Source organism: Anomaloglossus baeobatrachus, chromosome 3, assembly GCF_048569485.1.
Source record: "Anomaloglossus baeobatrachus isolate aAnoBae1 chromosome 3, aAnoBae1.hap1, whole genome shotgun sequence".
Taxonomy (NCBI): domain Eukaryota; kingdom Metazoa; phylum Chordata; class Amphibia; order Anura; family Aromobatidae; genus Anomaloglossus; species Anomaloglossus baeobatrachus.
In genome coordinates this window covers 696,737,547-696,758,148 of record NC_134355.1, presented here as the reverse complement: position 1 = coordinate 696,758,148, position 20,602 = coordinate 696,737,547, and the positions used below count along the sequence as shown (strand labels likewise).

The following is a 20,602-nucleotide window of genomic DNA, read 5'->3' as shown; positions in this document are numbered from 1 at the left end:
AATTCCCATAAAGTGGATTATGTAGAATAATTTTGGTAATTTATAACTAAACCTTCTTCCTGTAGATGTGATCTGATCGCGGTCACGGATAATGCGCTGAAATAATATAAGGGAGAGGACAGAGGACAGAGACACCACGAGACGTCCCGGGACCGGCAGAGTCCAGACAAATAATGGTTCTTATAATAGCGGCCATTCTTATTTTCTTACTATGGGAGCCGCTTTTTTGCCGTCGGTCCCCTCTGTGCGGTCACAACCTGGGGGGAAATGTTCTCCTTGTTCTGGAAATTGGTATTAACGCCTCAAAACTCTCATCTAATCAGACTGATAACAGTTAATGTCCCGTATAGCGGCTGAGGGGAAAAGGTTTTAAAGAAAGAAAAAAATCTAAAGATATTTTTTAAAAAAAAATCCCCAGAAAATAAAAAAATATCATACATTATACCAATAAACACGTATATTTCTATAAAACAAAAACAAACATAAAAGAGCACGTATTTGGTATTTCCGCGTCCAGAATGACCCGATCTATAAAACTGTCACCTTAGTTGAACAACAGAAAGAAAAACAAATTGCAAAAATGAGGCTTTTTCATGGAACTGCCGGGAAAACGTAGATTAAAACATCATCAAAATTTTATATATAAATAAATATAATGTCCCTGAAAAGACCGCCCCGTCCTGCAAAAAACATTCTACTATAGAGCGCCGTCACCCGAAATATAGAAAAGCCGCCGCTGTCGGGAGTCTCCAGATCAGAGCAATTATAGCGATAAATTCTGTAGATTTCCCAATTATTTTCAGTATTTATAATCATAAACGGTTCCAGATAATTCCCAGTTCTGGAATTCACCAACTAATGTGACCCGAGGAACATGACCGCAGAAGAAAACCCTGAAAATCAAAAAGACATCGTAGTCGGCAGGATTCGAACTTGCGCGGGGAGACGCCAATGGATTTCAAGTCCATCGCCTTAACCGCTCGGCCACGACTACAACCACAGATTCTGTTTAGTAACAATGCTGTGAGGTCATCATAGTGCGGGGTCATCATGGCTCGGGGGACACATCAGTGTGAATGACTCAACGCTCAGCCTCACAAAGTGCCCAAATAAAGAGACACATTAGACAGACATTTTAAAAAAGGAGTAAATTAAGTAATGAATAAGTCACAGATGAAAAACACTTGGTAGAAAAAAATTCAAAGAAAACAAAAACATAATTGTGTGACTATGTGGAAAAAAAATCAACAAATGAAACTTGTGGAGGATGTGACAATGAGGAAGAGGAAAAGGAGATGAGAGGAGGAGAAGGAGGAGATGACAAGAGGAGAAGAAGAAGAGGAGAGGAGGAGAAGGAGGAGATGAGAAGAGGAGAAGAAGGAGATGGCAAGAGGAGAAGGAGGAGATGAGAGGAGGAGAAGGAGGAGATGACAAGAGGAGATGGAGGAGAGAGGAGAGAAGGAAAAGAGAGGAGGACAAGAAGGAGAGGAGGGGAAGATGATAGGAGAAGAAGAAGGAGATGACAAGAGGAGAAGAAGAAGAGGAGAAAAGGAGAAAAAGGAGATGAGAAGAGGAGAAGGAGATGACAAGAGGAGAAGGAGGAGATGAGAAGAGGAGAAGGAGTTGAGAAGAGGAGAAGGAGGAGATGAGAAGAGGAAAAGGAGGAGATGAGAGGAGAAGAAAGAGATGAGAGCAGAAAAAGATGAGGGGAGATGAAGATGAGAGAAGAAGAAGAAGGATTTGAGAGGAGAAGGAGAAGAGAGGAGAGATGGAAAAGAGAGGAGGACAAGAAGGAGATGAGAGGATGAGAAAGGGATGAGAGGAGGAGAAGAAGGAGATGAGAGGAAGAGGAGAAGATAAGAGGAGAAGGAGATGAGAGGAGGAAAAAGAGAAGATGAGAGGAGGAGAAGAAGGAGATGAGAGGAAGAGAAGAAGATGAGAGGAGGAGAAGAAGGAGATGAGAGGAGGAGAAAGAGATGATAGGAAGAGGAGAAGATGAGAGGAGGAGAAGAAGGAGATGAGAGGAGGAGAAGGAGGTGAGAGGAGGAGAAAGAGATGAGAGGAGAAGGAGATGAGAGGAGAAGAAGAAGGAGATGAGAGGAAGAGAAGAAGGAGATGAAAGGAGAAAGAGATGAAAGAAGAAGAAGAAGGAAAAGAAGGTTATGAAGAGAAGAAGGAAATGAGAGGAAGAGAAGACAGAGATGAGAGGAAGAGAAGAAGGAGAAGAGAAGAGAAGAAGGAGATGAGAGGAGGAGAAGAAGGAGATGAAAAGAGGAGAAGGAGATGAGAGGAGGAGAAAGAGTTGAGAGGAGAAGGAGATGAGAGGAGAAGAAGAAGATGAGAGGAAGAGAAGAAGGAGATGAGAGGAGAAAGAGATGAAAGAAGAAGAAGAAGAAGGAAAAGAAGGTTATGAAGAGAAGAAGGAAATGGGAGGAAGAGAAGAAGGAGATGAGAGGAGGAGAAGAAGGAGATGAGAGGAGGAGAAGAAGGAGATGAGAGAAGGAGAAGAAGGAGATGAGAGGAGGAGAAGGAGATGAGAAGAGGAGAAGAAGAAGATGAGAGGAAGAGAAGAAGGAAATGAGAGGATGAGAAGAAGATGAGAGGTAGAGAAGAAGGAAATGACAAGAGGAGAAGGAGATGAGAAGAAGGAGATGAGGAGAGGAGAAGAAGAAGATGAGAGGAAGAGAAGGAGATGAGAGGAAGAGGAGAACGAGATGAGAGGAGGAGAAGGAGATGAGGGGAGGAGAAGAAGGAAATGAGAGGATGAGAAGAAGATGAGAGGAGGAGAAGAAGGAGATGACAAGAGGAGAAGGAGATGAGAAGAAGGAGATGAGAAGGAGATGAGATGATGAGAAGGAGATGAGAAGAAGAAGATGAGAGGAAGAGAAGAAGGAGAGGAGAGGAAGAGGAGACCGAGATGAGGGGAGGAGAATCCGCTGTATCTGCTGCCGGTTAATCAGTCAGAAACTGTAATCACCCTAATAGAAGCTCCACATCATGAGAGCAGGCGGGGAGGAGACATCGGATAGGAAAATTAATATTGTGGCCTCGTCAGTAATGTGACCTCGTCAGTAATGTGATCTCGTCAGTAATATAGCCTCGTCAGTAATGTGACCACGTCAGTAATGTGGCCTCGTCAGTAATGTGACCTCGTCAGTAATGTAATCTCGTCAGTATTATAGCCTCGTCAGTAATGTGACCACGTCAGTAATGTGGCCTCGTCAGTAATGTGACCTCGTCAGTAATGTAATCTCGTCAGTAATATAGCCTCGTCAGTAATGTGACCACGTCAGTAATGTGGCCTCGTCAGTAATGTGACCACGTCAGTAATGTGACCTCGTCAGTAATGTGACCTCGTCAGTAATGTGGCCTCGTCAGTAATGTGACCACGTCAGTAATGTGGCCTCGTCAGTAATGTGACCACGTCAGTAATGTGGCCTCGTCAGTAATGTGACCTCGTCAGTAATGTGGCCTCGTCAGTAATGTGACCACGTCAGTAATGTGGCCTCGTCAGTAATATGACCTCTTCAGTAATGTGGCCACGTCAGTAATATGGCTGCTTAATTCTAGAGATAATTTTAGCAATTTAGCAAAATTAACTAAAATAAAGTCTTTCATGTCGGTGACTTCACAATTAGCCCTCACAGCTGTAGTCGTGGCTGAGTGGTTAAGGCGATGGACTAGAAATCCATTGGGGTCTCCCCGCGCAGGTTCAAATCCTGCCGACTACGGTACGTGGATAATTTTATGATGGGCTTTTATTGTGCTCTAGGGACTTTCTTCCTCAGTCACATTCATTGTTGAATTACAAAACAGTGGATTATGTAGAATAATTTTGGTAATTTTTAAATGAACCTTCTTCCTGTAGATCTGATCTGATCGCGGTCACCGGTGATGCACTGAAATAATATAAACTCTCAGATGTAAATCCTCCCTTGGGGAAAAGCTGTATGAGAGGACGGAGACACCGCGAGACGTCCCGGGACTGGCAGAGTCCAGACCGATATGTGCCTTACAATATTGGCCATTTTTATTCTCTCACAATGGGAGCCGCTTTTTTGCCGTCGGTCCCCTCTGTGCGGTCACAACCTGGGGGGAAATGTTCTCCTTACTCCGGAAGTCGTCATTAACGCCTCAAAACTCTCATCTAATCAGACTGATAAAAGCTAATGTCCCATATAGGGGCTAAGGGGAAAAAATTGTTAAAACAAATAAAAAATCTTTTTAAGAAAATCCCCAAATAAATAAATAAAATTATATTAAGAAAAACTTATAAACAAAAATGAACAAAAAAGTGCAGATATTTGGTATTGCCGATTCCAGAATGACCCGATCTCTAAAACTGTCAACTTCAATGAACAACAGAGAAATATATATATATATATATATGTGGCAAAAATTAGGTTTTTTCATCAAAGTATTGGAAAAAAGTAGATTATAACATGATCAAAATTTTAGATATATATAAATATAGCGTCCCGAAAAAGGCCGCCCCGTCCCGCAAAAAATAATCTACTATGGAGATCCATCAGCCAAAATAATAGAAAAGCCGCCGCTGTCGTGAGTCTCCTGATCAGAGCGATTACAGCGATAACTTCTGTGAATTTTCCAATTGTTTTCAGTTTTTAGAATCAAAAGATAATTTACAGTTTTGAAATTTGGAATTTTGGGAAATATCTCATGGGAATTGAATAAAATGATGGCAGAAGAAAACTGCAAATCAAGAACTCTCCGTAGTCGGCAGGATTCGATCCTGCGCGGGGAGACCCCAATGGATTTCAAGTCCATCGCCTTAACCGCTCGGCCACGACTACAGGTGATCTAGTAGTGGAAAGACACCAAAGAGGACAGGGCAAGAATAAAAGAATAAAGGAAGGCGACAAGACAGAAGAAAGGAAGACAAAATGTGTTACTCCCTTTTCAGACATCTGTGTTTCAGTTACGTGTGATATCTGTTGTTAACACGGATGTCACACGTACCCATGTTATTCTGTGGAGTTACTCATGGACCGTGTGACCCCTCGTGGCCCCGCACGCACACACAGAGACATGTCCGTTTTTACTCCGGCAGCACGGGTGTCACACGGGTCTATGATATAAAAAGATTCTCTATATTCACCTGTATCCAGCGCTGATGTCTTTGGCTCTGCTGTCTCCTGCTTCTGACCGCCGCTCATTATATTCATTGATCATTCCCTGCACTGAGGAGCTGGAAGCTGGAGCATCCCGGGGACAGCGCCGGGGACAGGTGAGTGTCCAGCAAGCAGTGTGTGTGCAGTGACGGCCAGGAGGTCATCTGAGTTCCTAATGAACTCTGATGAACCCATGAAGTCACCGTCCTGCTCCCACTGTAGCACGGGTGTCGTGGGGGTGTCACCAGAAAGTCATCAGAGTTCATTGCGAACTCCGGTGACCTCCTGGATGTGTTTCTTTTGTGTTTTTTCATTTTACTTACAAGGTTGGCAATGGGAGAATCTCATAGACATCTCTCCATTAAAAACCAAGGGCTTAATGGCAGCTGTGATTTTTTTAAAAAAAATCACAGCTGACATCAACTCCATATATTCCCCATATCGGGATGAGTCGGATAAAGCGCCCCAACTGGCGCATCTGATGGAGGTGCCAATTGTAAGGTGGCTGCGGGCTGCTATTTTTAGGCTGAGGAGGCTCCAATAGCTGTGGACCTTCCTAGCTGCAGAATACCAGACCACACACAGATGTCTGCTTTACCTGTGCTGGTTATCAGAAAAAGGCCGGGGACTACCCAGAGGTGACCTGTGTTTCAAAAATGCATCCAGGCTTCTTCCTCATGCTGTTCCTATTTAATCCCAGCTCTTTTCCAACCATTTCAGCACGTTTACAGCCCCGCCAGACATTCTGGGAGGGTCTGCTGAAAAATGATTTGAATTTCCCATTGATTTGCATTAGATTCGTTATTCGTGATTTATACACAGATAAAAAAGAGAAAAAGTAGCCAGCACGATCTGAAAATGGCAGGCATCATATAGAAAGTGCAACTTCACAGATTTATTCCAACTGTACTATAATACAAAAATGAGATTTTTAGCAAATAATTGATCAATTCTTTGAGCCACCCCTGCCACGTCACGGCAAATCTCAATAGGGGGGTCCTACTCTATATCATGTATTTCATGTGCCATGCGGCCTCCTAGATAAAATTAAAAGCCGAGCCATAATGGAGCACACATACCTGTAACCTGTATATATAACCACTTCCATGTTGCAGAAGAGGCAACTGCGGATAAAAGGCAGCCCAGGTCCCAGCGTATGGAGCAAGCTCTACACATACCAGGACTACATCACAACTGACCCACCCAGCGCCAGACAGCAACCATTGAGAATCTAAGGAACCTGTCAGTAAAGGATCATGATACAATAGAGAAGGGAAGTATTCTTAGATCTGGAGATAAATCCACCACTGATCGCACATTGTGTGATTGTCCTGTGTGGGTGCGAGGTCTCTGTCATGTAGATGTCAGTGATCGGCAGCTCCTTACTATTCACACTTACCTATTTATAGGCAGATTTAGGCACAGGCTGACACTTCCCTCCTAATAATGGAATTTATTGGGGGCTTTATACAAGTTATACAACGTTTCGTGCTGTTGCTTTTTTTCTTGCCACTTTTGAGAGAAGTTGGAAGATCAGGACATCCCATGGAATGATAGCTTTACACAATGCACAAGAAAATATACATACATTTTGGCACAAATGTTTCCTTTTGGGGGAGAAACATTGTGCTATGAGTAGCACGGCCTCGAGTCTTGAATTTTGCAGCTTCTCGTAGGTGGCCTCAAAGTTTAAAGTCCTGCAGCTTCTCATAGGTGGCCTCAAGGCTTAAAATCCTGCAGCTTCTCGTAGGTGGCCTCAAGGCTTAAAATCCTGCAGCTTCTCGTAGGTGGCCTCAAGGCTTAAAATCCTGCAGCTTCTCGTAGGTGGCCTTGAGATGTGGATTCCTGCAGCTTCTCGTAGGTGGCCTGGGTTTTGACTCCCGTTATGGGATGGTCTTTTGTTACGTTACTGTGCGGCCCCCGCGTCAGCAGCCAAGCTGTTCGGATCCAGATCCGCAGTGGCCAGGGGTCATGCGGCCACTCAAATAAAGGGGGTATTTACAGGGGATTGTATATTTAAAGTTCGTGACGCCACCCGTGGTGCGTGGTAAGGTGGAGTACCACCGCTGCAGCTGGGAGTACTCGGGGGGCGATGGAGTGGGCAGCCAGGTGTTTAACCCCTCCACGTGTAGTGGGAATGCCCGGGACTCGGTGATGGTGTTGGGGAGTGCCATTGGGAGTGAAAGGGTCACTTTCGTACTCACTCAGTCCATAAAGCTGACACCGACAACTTGGTAAACCAAAGTTCTGGACACCGCTGCCGCTGAGGGGAGCTTTTTTGGGTCCCATTCCCACTGGTGTTGCCTGATGATCTGTGACCTTCCTCTTGGCACTAAATTCTCCTGCTAGTTGGCCCCTGTAGTGTAGAACTATTCGGGTCCCACTCCCCAGTATGGCTAACTGAGGGAGATTGCTCTCAGGGTTCACGCTTGGGATTTCCTGGACCGTTTAGTGGAATGTCCTATCCCCCTCATTGCGCTAGTACCCCGATTTTGGAGCGGGTGGAGAGAGGATCTTGAAGGCTCCGTTCTCGTGGGGTCAATTGTCAGGTTGCCTGAAGCTACTCCCTGACCTAGGGTCCACGTACCCCGTCGTGCCCTGGTCCCAGCCTGGTGATGGTACAAGATCGCCGGCTGTCCTCCTCGACAGTTCCGTGCCCCTTGTCACGATCCCCTGCGACCGGGGGTCCAGCTCCTACTAGGCCCAGACCAACATCTGCCACCTAGTGACTTCCAAGGAGCCCAGCTCCTGACCTCCTCTCTCCTTCACTTTTACACTATCTCTCTTCTACTGACCTGACACTTCTGACCTCCCCTTACCAACCTCCCAAGTGGGCGACACAATTCCACCTAGGCCGTCCACTGGTCTGTCTGGTGGGTGTGGTGCAGAGTGTTCCTAGGATTTTGATTGGCTGATGTAGGCAACACCATTAGTTGGGGACCCGTAACCAAGGAGGAAATGGATATTGCACAGAAGGGCAGATTGCGCAATACCCTGTGACGACCTGATAGGCCAGGGCGTCACATTACAATCGTTGGTATACGTATGAACAGTCAGACACTTGTGTGCTAATGAAGATTAGTCACATATGCTGTGGTGACAGGCTGATCAACAAGCCTTCGATAGCTCAGCTGGTAGAGCGGAGGACTGTAGTAGAGTTCAGACATCCTTAGGTCACTGGTTCGATTCCGGTTCGAAGGACATTTTGTTAAGTATGATTAGTGTTGTAAATTTGGCTCTAGAATTAGGCGTCCTCACTCCTGAGGCCAATAAAATATACTTTTTTTCTACAAGTCAGCTCTTTTCCTGTCTCTTGATTAGAGATGAGCGAACCGGTCGCGGTTCGGCTCGAGGTCGGTTCGCCGAACGGAGGTCCCGTTCGAGTTCGGTTCGTCGAACGTTCGACGAACCGAACTCGAACCACATAGGAAACAATGGCAGGCATTCACAAACACATAAAAACACCTAGAAAACACCCTCAAAGGTGTCCAAAAGGTGACAAACAACTCACAACACAACACAAACACATGGGAAAGTGACAAGAACAAATTCTCATGCGAAAACAAAAGAGCGTAACGAGGAAAAAGAGGACGAGACACAGATATAGGCATGGCACGCCCTTCTAAAATCATGTAAAACACAGCAAGGGGACTCCAAGCGGAGTCTCCCTTTTTTCCAAAAATTGGGCCACACAGACACCCACCCCTTCAGTGGCAGCACTTGTGCCCCAGTTGTACACTTCACAGCTAGATTTGCATCAAGCACATTCAAAAATACTCTATTCTTAACTGTCCCCAGCATGACACTGGGGTAGGTAGCAAAGTCTTTGCTAAACCATGACTTGTTCATCTTGGCTCCTTTTAAAAAAACACAGCAATCAAGGGTTACTCCAAGCGGAGTCCCCCTTTTTTTTCCAAAAATTGTACCCCACACACACCCACCCCTTCAGTGGCAGCACTTGTGTCCCAGTTGTACACTTCACAGCTATATTTGCATCAAGCACATTCAAAAATACGCCATACTTAACCGTCCCCAGGATGACCCCGGGGTAGGTAGCAAAGTCTTTCCTGATCCCAGCTCTGTTCATCTTGGATCATTTTTAAAAACAATGTAAGTACGGGTTACTCCAAGCGGAGTCTCCCTTTTTTTCCAAAAATTGTGCCCCACACACACCCACCCCTTTAGTGGCAGCAGTTGTGCCCCAGTTGTACACTTCACAGGTAGATTTGCATCAAGCACATTCAAAAATACGCCATAATTAACCGTCCCCAGGATGACACCGGGGTAGGTAGCAAAGTCTTTGCTGAACCATGACTTGTTCATCTTGGCTCCTTTTAAAAAACAATGTAAGCAAGGGTTACTCCAAGCGGAGTCTCCCTTTTTTCCAAAAATTGGGCCCCACACACACCCACCCATTCAGTGGCAGCACTTGTGCCCTAGTTGTACACTTCACAGCTAGATTTGCATCAAGCACATTCAAAAATACACCATACTTAACCGTCCCCAGGATGACACCGGGGTAGGTAGCAAAGTCTTTCCTGATCCCAGCTCTGTTCATCTTGGCTTCTTTTAAAAACAATGTAAGCAAGGGTTACTCCAAGCGGAGTCTCCCTTTTTTCCAAAAATTGTGCCCCACACACACCCACCCATTCAGTGGCAGCACTTGTGCCCTAGTTGCAAACAGGATGTTTTGATTTGCATCAAGCACATTCCAAATCCACAAGCATTTACTCTCCCCAGGATGACACAGGGGTAGTAAATTCCTTCTGGATCCATGACTTGTTCATTTTGATGAACGTCAGTCTGTCCACATTGTCACTGGACAGACGCGTGCGCTTATCTGTCAGCACACACCCAGCAGCACTGAAGACACGTTCAGAGACAACGCTGGCAGCTGGACACGACAAAATCTCCAAGGCGTAACTGGAGAGCTCTGGCCATTTTTCTAGATTTGAAGCCCAAAATGAGCAAGGCTCCATTTGCAAAGTCATGGCATCGATGTTCATTTGGAGATACTCCTGTATCATCCTCTCCAGCCGTTGACTATGTGTCAGACTTGTTGTCTCTGGTGGCCTTGCAAAGGATGGTCTAAAAAAATTATGAAAAGATTCCATAAAATTGCTGTTACCAGCACCAGATACGGTCCTACTGGTACGGGTAGACTGTTGAAGATGACGAGACCGTCCCATGTTTGTCAAGTTACAACTGGGAGATTCCCTCCCTGCACCTGCACGGTTGTTTGGTGGAAAAGCCGAGCTAAGATCGAGTAACAGCTTCTGCTGATACTCCTGCATACGTGCGTCCCTTTCTATGGCTGGAATTATGTCACAAAATTTGGACTTGTACCGGGGATCTAATAGTGTGGCAATCCAGTAGTCATCATCACTTCTAATTTTGACAATACGAGGGTCATGTTGGAGGTAGTGCAGCAAGAAGGCGCTCATGTGTCTTGCGCAGCCATGCGGACCAAGTCCACGCTGTGTTTGTGGCATAGAGGTGCTAACCGTTCTTTCTTCCTCTGACATCTCCCCCCAACCTCTTTCAACTGAAATTTGCCCAAGGTCTCCCTCATCCGCTGAGTCTTCCATGTCCATGGACAGTTCGTCCTCCATTTCTTCATGTTCTCCTGCACCTTCCTCAACATTTCGCCTGCTACCATGCGCCCTTGTTGATCCCTGTCCCCCATGGTCCCATGCCTGCCGCGTTGGTGATGATGAACGTCTGAACCTTGGTGATGTTGTTGTGTCTTGCGCATATGAATCCTCCTGTAGTTCCTCCCCTTCCTGTTGTCCCACCCCCTGACTCCGAATAGTGTTTAGCGTGTGCTCCAGTATGTAAATGACTGGAATTGTCATGCTGATAATGGCATTGTCAGCACTAAACATATTCGTCGCCATGTCGAAACTGTGCAGAAGGGTGCATAGGTCCTTGATCTGAGACCACTCCATCAGGGTGATCTGACCCACCTCTGCATCTCGTTGGCCCAGGCTATACGTCATGACGTATTGCACCAGGGCTCGGCGGTGCTGCCACAGTCACTGTAACATGTGGAGAGTCGAATTCCAGCGTGTCGCCACATCGCATTTCAGGCGATGAACCGGCAGGCCGAAAGACTTCTGGAGCGATGCAAGTCGCTCAGCTGCGGCGCTTGAACGGCGGAAGTGAGCAGACAGTTTTCGTGCCCTGGTCAGAAGGCCATCTAGGCCGGGATAGTGTGTTAAAAATTGCTGGACAACAAGGTTCAACACGTGAGCCATACAAGGTACGTGTGTCACCTTGCCCAGGCGAAGGGTCGCACCCAGGTTTGCAGCATTGTCGCACACGGCCTTACCAGGCTGCAGGTTGAGTGGAGACAACCATTTATTAAACTCGGACCGCAGAGCTGACCACAACTCCTCACCTGTGTGACTCTTATTCCCAAGACCTGTCAAGCTAAAGACCGCCTGATGACGTTGCGCTCTGCTGCCAGCATAGTAATGAGGGGTGCGTGATTCCTTCTGCGCAGTGAGAACGCTGGTGGCCTGACCAGGCGGGCTTGGGGCGGAGGTGGAGGACACAGATGAGGTGGAGGAGGCAGAAGCAGTGGCGGAACTTGGACAGACAGAGGATTGATACATAAGTCGTGGGGACGGCAAGACTTGTGCAGCAGACCCTTCACCATCTATCACCATAGTTACCCAGTGCTCAGTCAGCGACATGTAACGTTCCTGTCCATGCTTACTGGTCCAAGTATCGGTGGTAAAATGCACCCGTTCACACACAGAGTTTCTCAAGGAAGCGGTGATGTTGTGTGCGACATGCTGGTGTAGCACGGGCACACCTTTCTTAGAGAAGTAGTGACGACTGGGCATCTGGTACTGGGGCACAGCGACAGACATAAGGTCTCTAAAATCCTGTGTGTCCACCAGGCGGAAAGGCAGCATTTCGGTAGCCAAGAGCTTACAGAGGGATAAAGTAAACCTCTTAGCTTTGTCATGGGTCGCAGGAAATGGCCTTTTATTTGTCCACATCTGAGGGACAGAGATCTGGCTGCTGTGTGTAGACGGTGTTGAGTAGGGTGTCCCTGGAAAAATGCAGGTTTGTGAGGAAAGTGCAGTCGGAGACATGATGTTGCCTTCATCCAACGTTGGTGCTATCGATGTCTGAGAGAGCTGTACACACGCACTTGTTTCCCCTTCCAAACCAACTGACGACCTACCAAGCAAACTGCCTGTTGAGGTTACATCGGTGGAAGTTGTGCGTGGAAAAACAGGTGTGACAGCTGTCCCCACAGTCCTAGAAGATGAAGAGCGTGCGGATGCACTGGAAGGGGCAGGCCCTGGATGGTTCGCTCCGCTAGGCCGCATTGCAGCACGGTGAGCTTCCCACTGGGACCTATGATATTTATTCATGTGACGATTCATGGAAAAAGTTGTCAAACTGCTGAGGTTTTGACCTCTACTAACAGAATCACGACAAATTTTACACATCACATAATTTGGGCGATCATTTTCTATGTCAAAAAAGGACCCGGCTAGTCAAGGCTTAGAGGGCATGCGACCTGCTGAGCCCCCCCGACTAGTGCTCAGAGGCAGAGTGGTGGCTGATGATGCAGTTGTAGACGTGCTACCAGTGCTCCGACTCTGTCCAGGAAGGCGCAAGGTAACTTCGTCGTCGGTTGCATCCTCCTCCACCGCCTCTGTTGACCTCCTCGAGTGCCTGACTGTGGGTTGACAGTAGGTGGGATCTAGAACTTCCTCATCAATTGTTGTGTTTGCACTCCCCTCACCCTCAGACCGAGCCTCTTCTTGCCCTGACCGAATATTTAAGTTGTCATCATAATCTGGTATCTGCGTCTCATCGTCATCAGTATGTTCCTCATTGTCTATAACCACAGGTGTTACAGTTTGTGACAAAGGGTCAACATTATGCTCTGAAACTTGGTCCTCATGGCCTGAATCAGAGTCACAAAGGTTCTGGGCATCACTGCAGACCATTTCCTGTTCTGTACTCACTGTAGCTTGGGAGCAGAGCTCTGATTTCCAGGCTATAATGTGACTGAACAGCTCTGCAGACTAAGCCATCTCAGTTCCACCATACTGTGCAGGGCTGATGGAGACTTCAGAGCTGGGAGAAAGCAAGTGTGATTGGGATGACAACTCAGAGGATTGGTGTTTTTTGGATGCGGTACTTGAAGTGGCTGAGAGGGCACTTGTTGGACCACTTGAGATCCATTCAAGCATTTTCCTTTTTTGGCCATCATCTACCTTTGTTCCAGTTGTTCGTGTCCGTAAAAAAAAGAGCACATCGGATTGTCCACGGTAAGTAGTAAACATCTTACTTTTGCTGGTAGATGGTCTATCTTCAGCAGATGATAATGGAGCTTTGCCACCTTCCCCACGGACAAACCCTTTTTTTCCTTTTCCACCACGCCTCTTCCCCTTTCCACCAGCATCTGTCATTTTGCCACTCATGTTGATTGCGACAAGATTGTGCACTTAAAATGTGGTAGTAAAAATTGAGAGGTGGTGTAGATTGCAGCGGTGGTCTAGCTTTATTAACAGCAGAATAATAAAGAATAATTATCTCTGACAATGCAACTACGGCCCTTAAACTGGCAGCAGTGTTTGCTAGTATAATGGCTTAGTTATAATGAGTTGGAGTGTGCAATGCAGGCAGAGGTGCTGCAAATAGCTTTGCACTAGTGGGACGATACAGAAGTCCAACAGCCACGTTTAGGATGCCACTAAGTTCACTCAGTGTTTGCTAGTATAATGGCTTAGTAACAATGAGTTTGAGTGTGCAATGCAGACAGAGGTGCTGCAAATATCTTTGCACTTGTGGGACTATACAGAAGTCCAACAGCCACACTTAGGATGCCACTAGGTTCACTCAGTGTTTGCTAGTATAATGGCTTAGTAACAATGAGTTGGAGTGTGCAAAGGGCAGGAGGGTACAGTGGCAGGGTTGTGGGTCTGGGTAGAGGAATGGAAGCCTGCCTTTCTATCCCTCCTAATGGGGAAATGCAGCGAGGAAATCCCTGACCTTAGCTACACAGACGCTGTCATCTTGTGTAGCTGTTAACTCTGTTTTCCGGACCTGTCACCTATGGCTCTGACCCTGCCGGTACGAGCCCTTAAAAGGACTGATAGAAAGTGCTATCCCTATTCTGTATAGCGCTGTGTATGGAGCGTACACAGCAGTATCGGCGATAGGAGCTGCGCCAGTGATGACTGACACCAAGGACGCAGAAGGCAGATAATGGCGTGCTGGAGGAAAATGTCCGGTTTTATAATGCAGGGACATGTGACATGGACATCCTATCACACATGCCGTTGCTTCTCTGGCTAAAAGTCCACTTAGCTGTGTGTGTGTCTGGGATTGGCTGACATGCTGGCCCGTCCCACTACACGCGCGCGCTTAGGGATGGAAGACAAGGAAAAAAAAAAAAAATGGCGATCGCCATTATCCCAGCAGCAGTGATCTGAATGCGCTGTTCCCGCACACTATACACTGAAATGTCATAATAGTGTGAGTCACAGAGTGACTTACACTATTACAGCGGAAAGCCAGCTAGGAATTAGCTGATTTTTTTGCTGCTAGAACCGTTCTCGAACGTATCTAGAACTATCGAGCTTTAGCTAAAAAGCTCGAGTTCTAGTTGGATCTAGAACATCCCCCAAAATCACTCGAGCCGCGAACTGGAGAACCTCGAACCGCGAACCGCGAACTGCGCTCAACTCTACTCTTGATATTGGCTTCTATTGGGGTAATTAAGGTTCCTCTTTTAGTACAGGCGGATTATCAGGACAGACATTGCCTTCACTGATCACTTTCCTCTCAGTTGTACCTGAGATCAGTCACCAGAAGCTTCAGAGATAACAGGTGAGATCCGGTCACCGGCCAGTACCTGTATATCCAGTGCTTTTTTGTAAAAAAATATTTGCTGGTACGCATCTCTCTGAGGCGAGGAGCGAGGGGGGGGTGCTTTCAGGCGCCAGCGGCTTAGATTGAGGAGGATTCACTCGCTGGCTTCAGACGCGCAGTGCGCATGCGCAGTGCGCGTCTGAAACTGACAAAGGGAACCCGGAAGAGAAGTCTGCCGCTATGGTAAGCATAAACGTGCGCAGGATAGAATGAGGGGCGTGATACCACGGAAAGTATGCAGACGCCCATAGGGCAAGGCGCCGCCCATGGGGCCAGCGGCTCTGTAATCTACATAGGAAATATGAAAGTAATAAATGTTTTTTATTACTTTCATATTACACAATGTTACAGCACAGGTATGGGTAGGGAGCAGCTATTAGGGCAAATATACGTCTGCTAATATGTCAGATCGCATACTGACACTAGAGGTACAGGATAATGACACTAGGGGTACTGGATAATGACACTAGGGGTACAGGATAATGACACTGGGGGTACAAGATAATGACACTGACAATGGGAGTACTGGATAGTGACACTGTCCCTGGGGTTACAGGATACTGACGCTTGATACTCGGTACAGGATAAGCCACATGGGGTACAGGATAATTACTCTGGACACTCGGTTCTTTTCCTCAGCACACAGCTTTTCTATGTTCTAGGTGATGAGGAAAAGAGCCTCGTTCTCTTAGCTCAGCACCCAGCTTTCCCAATCCCATCCCATGCTCTGACTGCTGCTCTCCCTCTTTCCCTAATCCCTACTGATATATGGTATATGGTTACCGTGCACCCGTAAATCACACACACCCAGCACCCCCAAATCACACACACCCTGCACCCTCATGCCCTGCATATCTCACACACACCCTGCACCCTCATGCTCTGCATATCTCACACACACACACACACACACACACACACACACATCCTCATGCCCTGCATATCTCACACACACACACATACACACACACACACACACACACACACAGCATTCTCATGCCCTGCATATCTCACACACACCCAGCACCTCCATGTCCTGCATGTCTCACAGACTGGCTGTACCACAAATTACCCCTCTCTCAAAAACTCACTGAAGCCCCATGTCCCACACGGATAGTATTCCTTAACACTCCTCTGTCACAGTCTGCCCCCCCATATACCACTCCCCCTGCATCCCCCCCACCATCATCCCTAATTACCGTGCTCACATCTTCCTCGGTCAGCAGCTCCTGCCCGGCTCCTCCTACACGGTCACATGGGCATGACATCACCGCAGGTCCTTCTTCTCGTGCATCTTCTTCCTGTAGGAAGGAGCTTTCTGCTCTGCCCCTGCCGCGCTGCTGCTCATAATTTCTGTGCGCTCTCCTCCAGGTCAGGACCGCCCCCTCTGCCCCCCGTGTAGCTACTGGCGCTGTCATCTGACGGCTGCCTGCAGTGCAGTATTTATTTCATCTGCGGCGGCTGCCAGACGGTCTAAGGAGCCGCGGCGCAGGTCATGTTAATACACCCAGCGGGGGCCCCTGCAGACTGCCGGGGACAGCTTAGGCTACTTTCACACCTCCGGTTTTTCTTCTGCGGCACAATCCGGCACTTTGCAGGAAAATCGCAACCGGTTTTTTTTGCTGCCGGTTGCGATTTTCCTGCATAGACTTTAATTAGTGCCGCATTGTGCCGCATGGCCTTGCGTTCCATCCGGTTTTTGCCGCATGCGGCAGATTTAGCCGATGCGGCGGCCGGATGGAACGTTGCCTGGCACGTTTTTTCGTGCGGCAAAAAAAACTGCATCGCGCCGCATTCGGCCGATGCGGCGCATCTCTCAATGCATGCCTATGGCGGCCGGATGCGGCGCGATGCGGCAAATACCGCATCCGGCCGCCGCATGCGGTTTTTGCCACTGCGCATGCTCAGTAGCATGCCGCAAGCGGCAAAAACCGGGCGGGCCGCATGGGAAAAACTTATGCAAAGGATGCGGTGTTTTCACCGCATCCGTTGCATAGCTTGCACAGCCGGATTGAGCCGCAGAGCTCAAGCCGGATGTGTGAAAGTAGCCTTAGATTGAACACAAGGTCAGGGCCTACAGGGGGTTTCCCCGCTACCCTGGCACGCCAGACAGATGCTGTGTACGTGACATCAGACATCGCAGGTCCTGCAGCTCCAATTGCTGCTCTGTTTGTGCCTCTGCTCCACACATGGATAATTTGCATAGTTTACAAATTAGCCATGTGGACAGAGCCAGAGGTGCTGGCCCTCAGCGCTCTTCGGATTTTCCGGTATGCCGAACCGGCACTTACCGCCGCAAAAAAAGCACTGTGTATATCTACATGTATGAGCCGATCACCGGCCAGTATCTGTATATGTACATGTATGAGCCGGTCACCGGCCAGTATCTGTATATGTACATATATGAGCCGGTCACTGGCCAGTATCTGTATATGTACATGTATGAGCCGGTCACCGGCCAGTATCTGTGTATGTACATGTATGAGCCGGTCACCGGCCAGTATCTGTATATGTACATGTATGAGCCGGTCACCGGCCAGTATCTGTATATGTACAAGTATGAGCCGGTCACCGGCCAGTATCTGTGTATGTACATGTATGAGCCGGTCACCGGCCAGTATCTGTATATGTACATGTATGAGCCGGTCACCGGCCAGTATCTGTATATGTACATGTATGAGCCGGTCACCGGCCAGTATCTGTATATGTACATGTATGAGCCGGTCACCGGCCAGTATCTGTATATGTACATGTATGAGCCGATCACCTGCCAGTATCTGTATATGTACATGTATGAGCCGGTCACCGGCCAGTATCTGTATATGTACATGTATGAGCCGGTCACCGGCCAGTATCTGTATATGTACATGTATGAGCCGGTCACCTGCCAGTATCTGTATATGTACATGTATGAGCCGGTCACCGACCAGTATCTGTATATGTACATGTATGAGCCGGTCACCGGCCAGTATCTGTATATGTACAAGTATGAGCCGGTCACCGGCCAGTATCTGTGTATGTACATGTATGAGCCGGTCACCGGCCAGTATCTGTATATGTACATGTATGAGCCGGTCACCGGCCAGTATCTGTATATGTACATGTATGAGCCGGTCACCGGCCAGTATCTGTATATGTACATGTATAAGCCGATCACCTGCCAGTATCTGTATATGTACATGTATGAGCCGGTCACCGGCCAGTATCTGTATATGTACATGTATGAGCCGGTCACCGGCCAGTATCTGTATATGTACATGTATGAGCCGGTCACCTGCCAGTATCTGTATATGTACATGTATGAGCCGGTCACCGACCAGTATCTGTATATGTACATGTATGAGCCGGTCACCGGCCAGTATCTGTATATGTACATGTATGAGCCGGTCACCGGCCAGTATCTGTATATGTACATGTATGAGCCGGTCACCTGCCAGTATCTGTATATGTACATGTATGAGCCGGTCACCGGCCAGTATCTGTATATGTACATGTATGAGCCGGTCACCGGCCAGTATCTGTATATGTACATGTATGAGTCGGTCACCTGCCAGTATCTGTATATGTACATGTATGAGCCGGACACCGGCCAGTATCTGTATATGTACATGTATGAGCCGGTCACCGGCCAGTATCTGTATATGTACATGTATGAGCCGGTCACCGACCAGTATCTGTATATGTACATGTATGAGCCGGTCACCGACCAGTATCTGTATATGTACATGTCCTTACGGAGGAAAAGGACAAGTCCTCAAGGAGGAAAAGGACAAGTCGTCAAAGGGGGTAAAAGATGAGTCCTCAAGGAGAAACAGGACAAGTCATCAAAGGGGGGAAAGGACAAGTCCTCAAAGGGGGTAAAAGATGAGTCCTCAAGGAGAAACAGGACAAGTCGTCAAAGGGGGAAAAGGACATGTCCTCAAAGGGGTGTAAAGGAAAAGACCTCAAGGAGGAAAAGGACTAGTCCCATATGTGAGCCCTACTCTTTGGGGTGGAGTTTGCAGAGCTCTGGGAGGAGCCAACACGTTCATCAGATTATTACATCACAAAGTGACATCACTGTCATCACCCAATAATATTCAATCAGTGTCGAAAATCCTGATGATCCCGCAGTGACCCACTCTGACGCGCGCCCCGTGAACTTCATGGGATATTTTTGGATCTACTATTGTAATTAATACATTTTATTTCCATTACGTAAATGTGTGGAATTATGGTCCGGATTACAATTTTGGGGCCTTGAGTTAAGTTTGATTTGGGCTATTTAACCCATTGTAGTGCATCAGAGTGAGCATCTGCCTTGCTCTGAATGGCAGAAATCACGATCTATGAATGTCGCTCGGAGGATCATCATGACAGATACGGGGGTCTTCAGCTGACCCCCTGACTTTCATTACAATCCATCTGCCCCCATGATCACCTCACAGATGTTAATGGCAGCTGGGAATCACTCGCTCCCCGCCGGCACATTTTAAATCCCGCTGTCAGAGATTACCTGAGCCCACATCAAAGGCAGGGACACGACATATGATGTAAATATACGTCATATGTCATGAAGGGGTTAAAGAGAATCTGTCAGCAGGATTTTGCTACCTCATCTACTGTAGGAGCAACATGATGTAGAGAAAGAGTCCCTGATGTATCACTGGATGCAACCGTTATGACACAATCAGAGTTTTTAGATTTAGCAATGCAGCAGAGCTGAGAGAGATAACCACGCCCACACCCGATACTGTATGTACAATGTCTATAGACACTGAGCTGCTAATCACAGCAGAGGGTGTGCCAGACTAGCTGAGTGATACTGACCTAGTCTAGCAATGATAATTTCCTAAAGCTAAAAAAAGCTTTCAGGTAAACTATCACACAGTGTGATAAGAGAGGCATCCCTGGAGTCTCTGTGTTAACCATTACTGTATGCTGTCTTCAGATTACATAGCAAAAACCTGGTGAAAAAGTCCTTTTTAATAAATTGGGCAGAAAACAAAATTATTATTCTTCCCATACCGGGAGTCAACCCTGGGCCGCCTGGGTGAAAACCAGGAATCCTAACCGCTAGACCATATGGGAGGATGTCTTTGCTTCTCACTGGTAAAGTTCTATACAGACCGTAATGACACTAATTGAAGCTCCATTCTCTGCAGGATCACTAGAACTGCTGAGGTCTGACTCCTGTCTCTGGGCTTATTTAATCAAAAACTGAAGGATTTCTATTCTACTAATTTTTTGTTTGTAATGTCGTCTGCACCCGCAGTGTATACAGCAGACTCTGCTCCTGAGCCCACTACCTACATCTGGAATAGATATCTGCAGTCAGTCAGGTGTTGTCTGTACAGCACAGTCTGCACCTGCAGTGTATACAGCAGACTCGGCTCCTGAGCCTGCTACCTACATCTGGAATAGATACCTGCAGTCAGTCATGTGTTGTCTGTACAGCACAGTCTGCACCCGCAGTGCATACAGCAGACTCGGCTCCTGAGCCCACTACCTACATCTGGAATAGATACCTGCAGTCAGTCAGGTGTTGTCCGTACAGCACAGTCTGCACCCGCAGTGTATACAGC

At 47.4% G+C, this 20,602-nt stretch overlaps 4 non-coding genes across 4 annotated transcripts; 2 read left to right on the top strand and 2 right to left on the bottom strand.

The window, feature by feature from the left end:
• Window positions 1-912: 912 nt before the first annotated feature.
• On the bottom strand, window positions 913-994 carry TRNAS-UGA (transfer RNA serine (anticodon UGA)). The gene has a single exon. It is a non-coding gene; the product is annotated as a tRNA-Ser (tRNA).
• A 2,655-nt stretch (window positions 995-3,649) lies between these two features.
• TRNAS-AGA (transfer RNA serine (anticodon AGA)) lies at window positions 3,650-3,731 on the top strand. The gene has a single exon. It is a non-coding gene; the product is annotated as a tRNA-Ser (tRNA).
• A 1,001-nt stretch (window positions 3,732-4,732) lies between these two features.
• Window positions 4,733-4,814, bottom strand: TRNAS-UGA (transfer RNA serine (anticodon UGA)). The gene has a single exon. It is a non-coding gene; the product is annotated as a tRNA-Ser (tRNA).
• Window positions 4,815-8,248: 3,434 nt separating this feature from the next.
• Window positions 8,249-8,333, top strand: TRNAY-GUA (transfer RNA tyrosine (anticodon GUA)). Its single transcript is given in 2 exon segments — window positions 8,249-8,285; window positions 8,298-8,333. It is a non-coding gene; the product is annotated as a tRNA-Tyr (tRNA).
• Window positions 8,334-20,602: the final 12,269 nt, after the last annotated feature.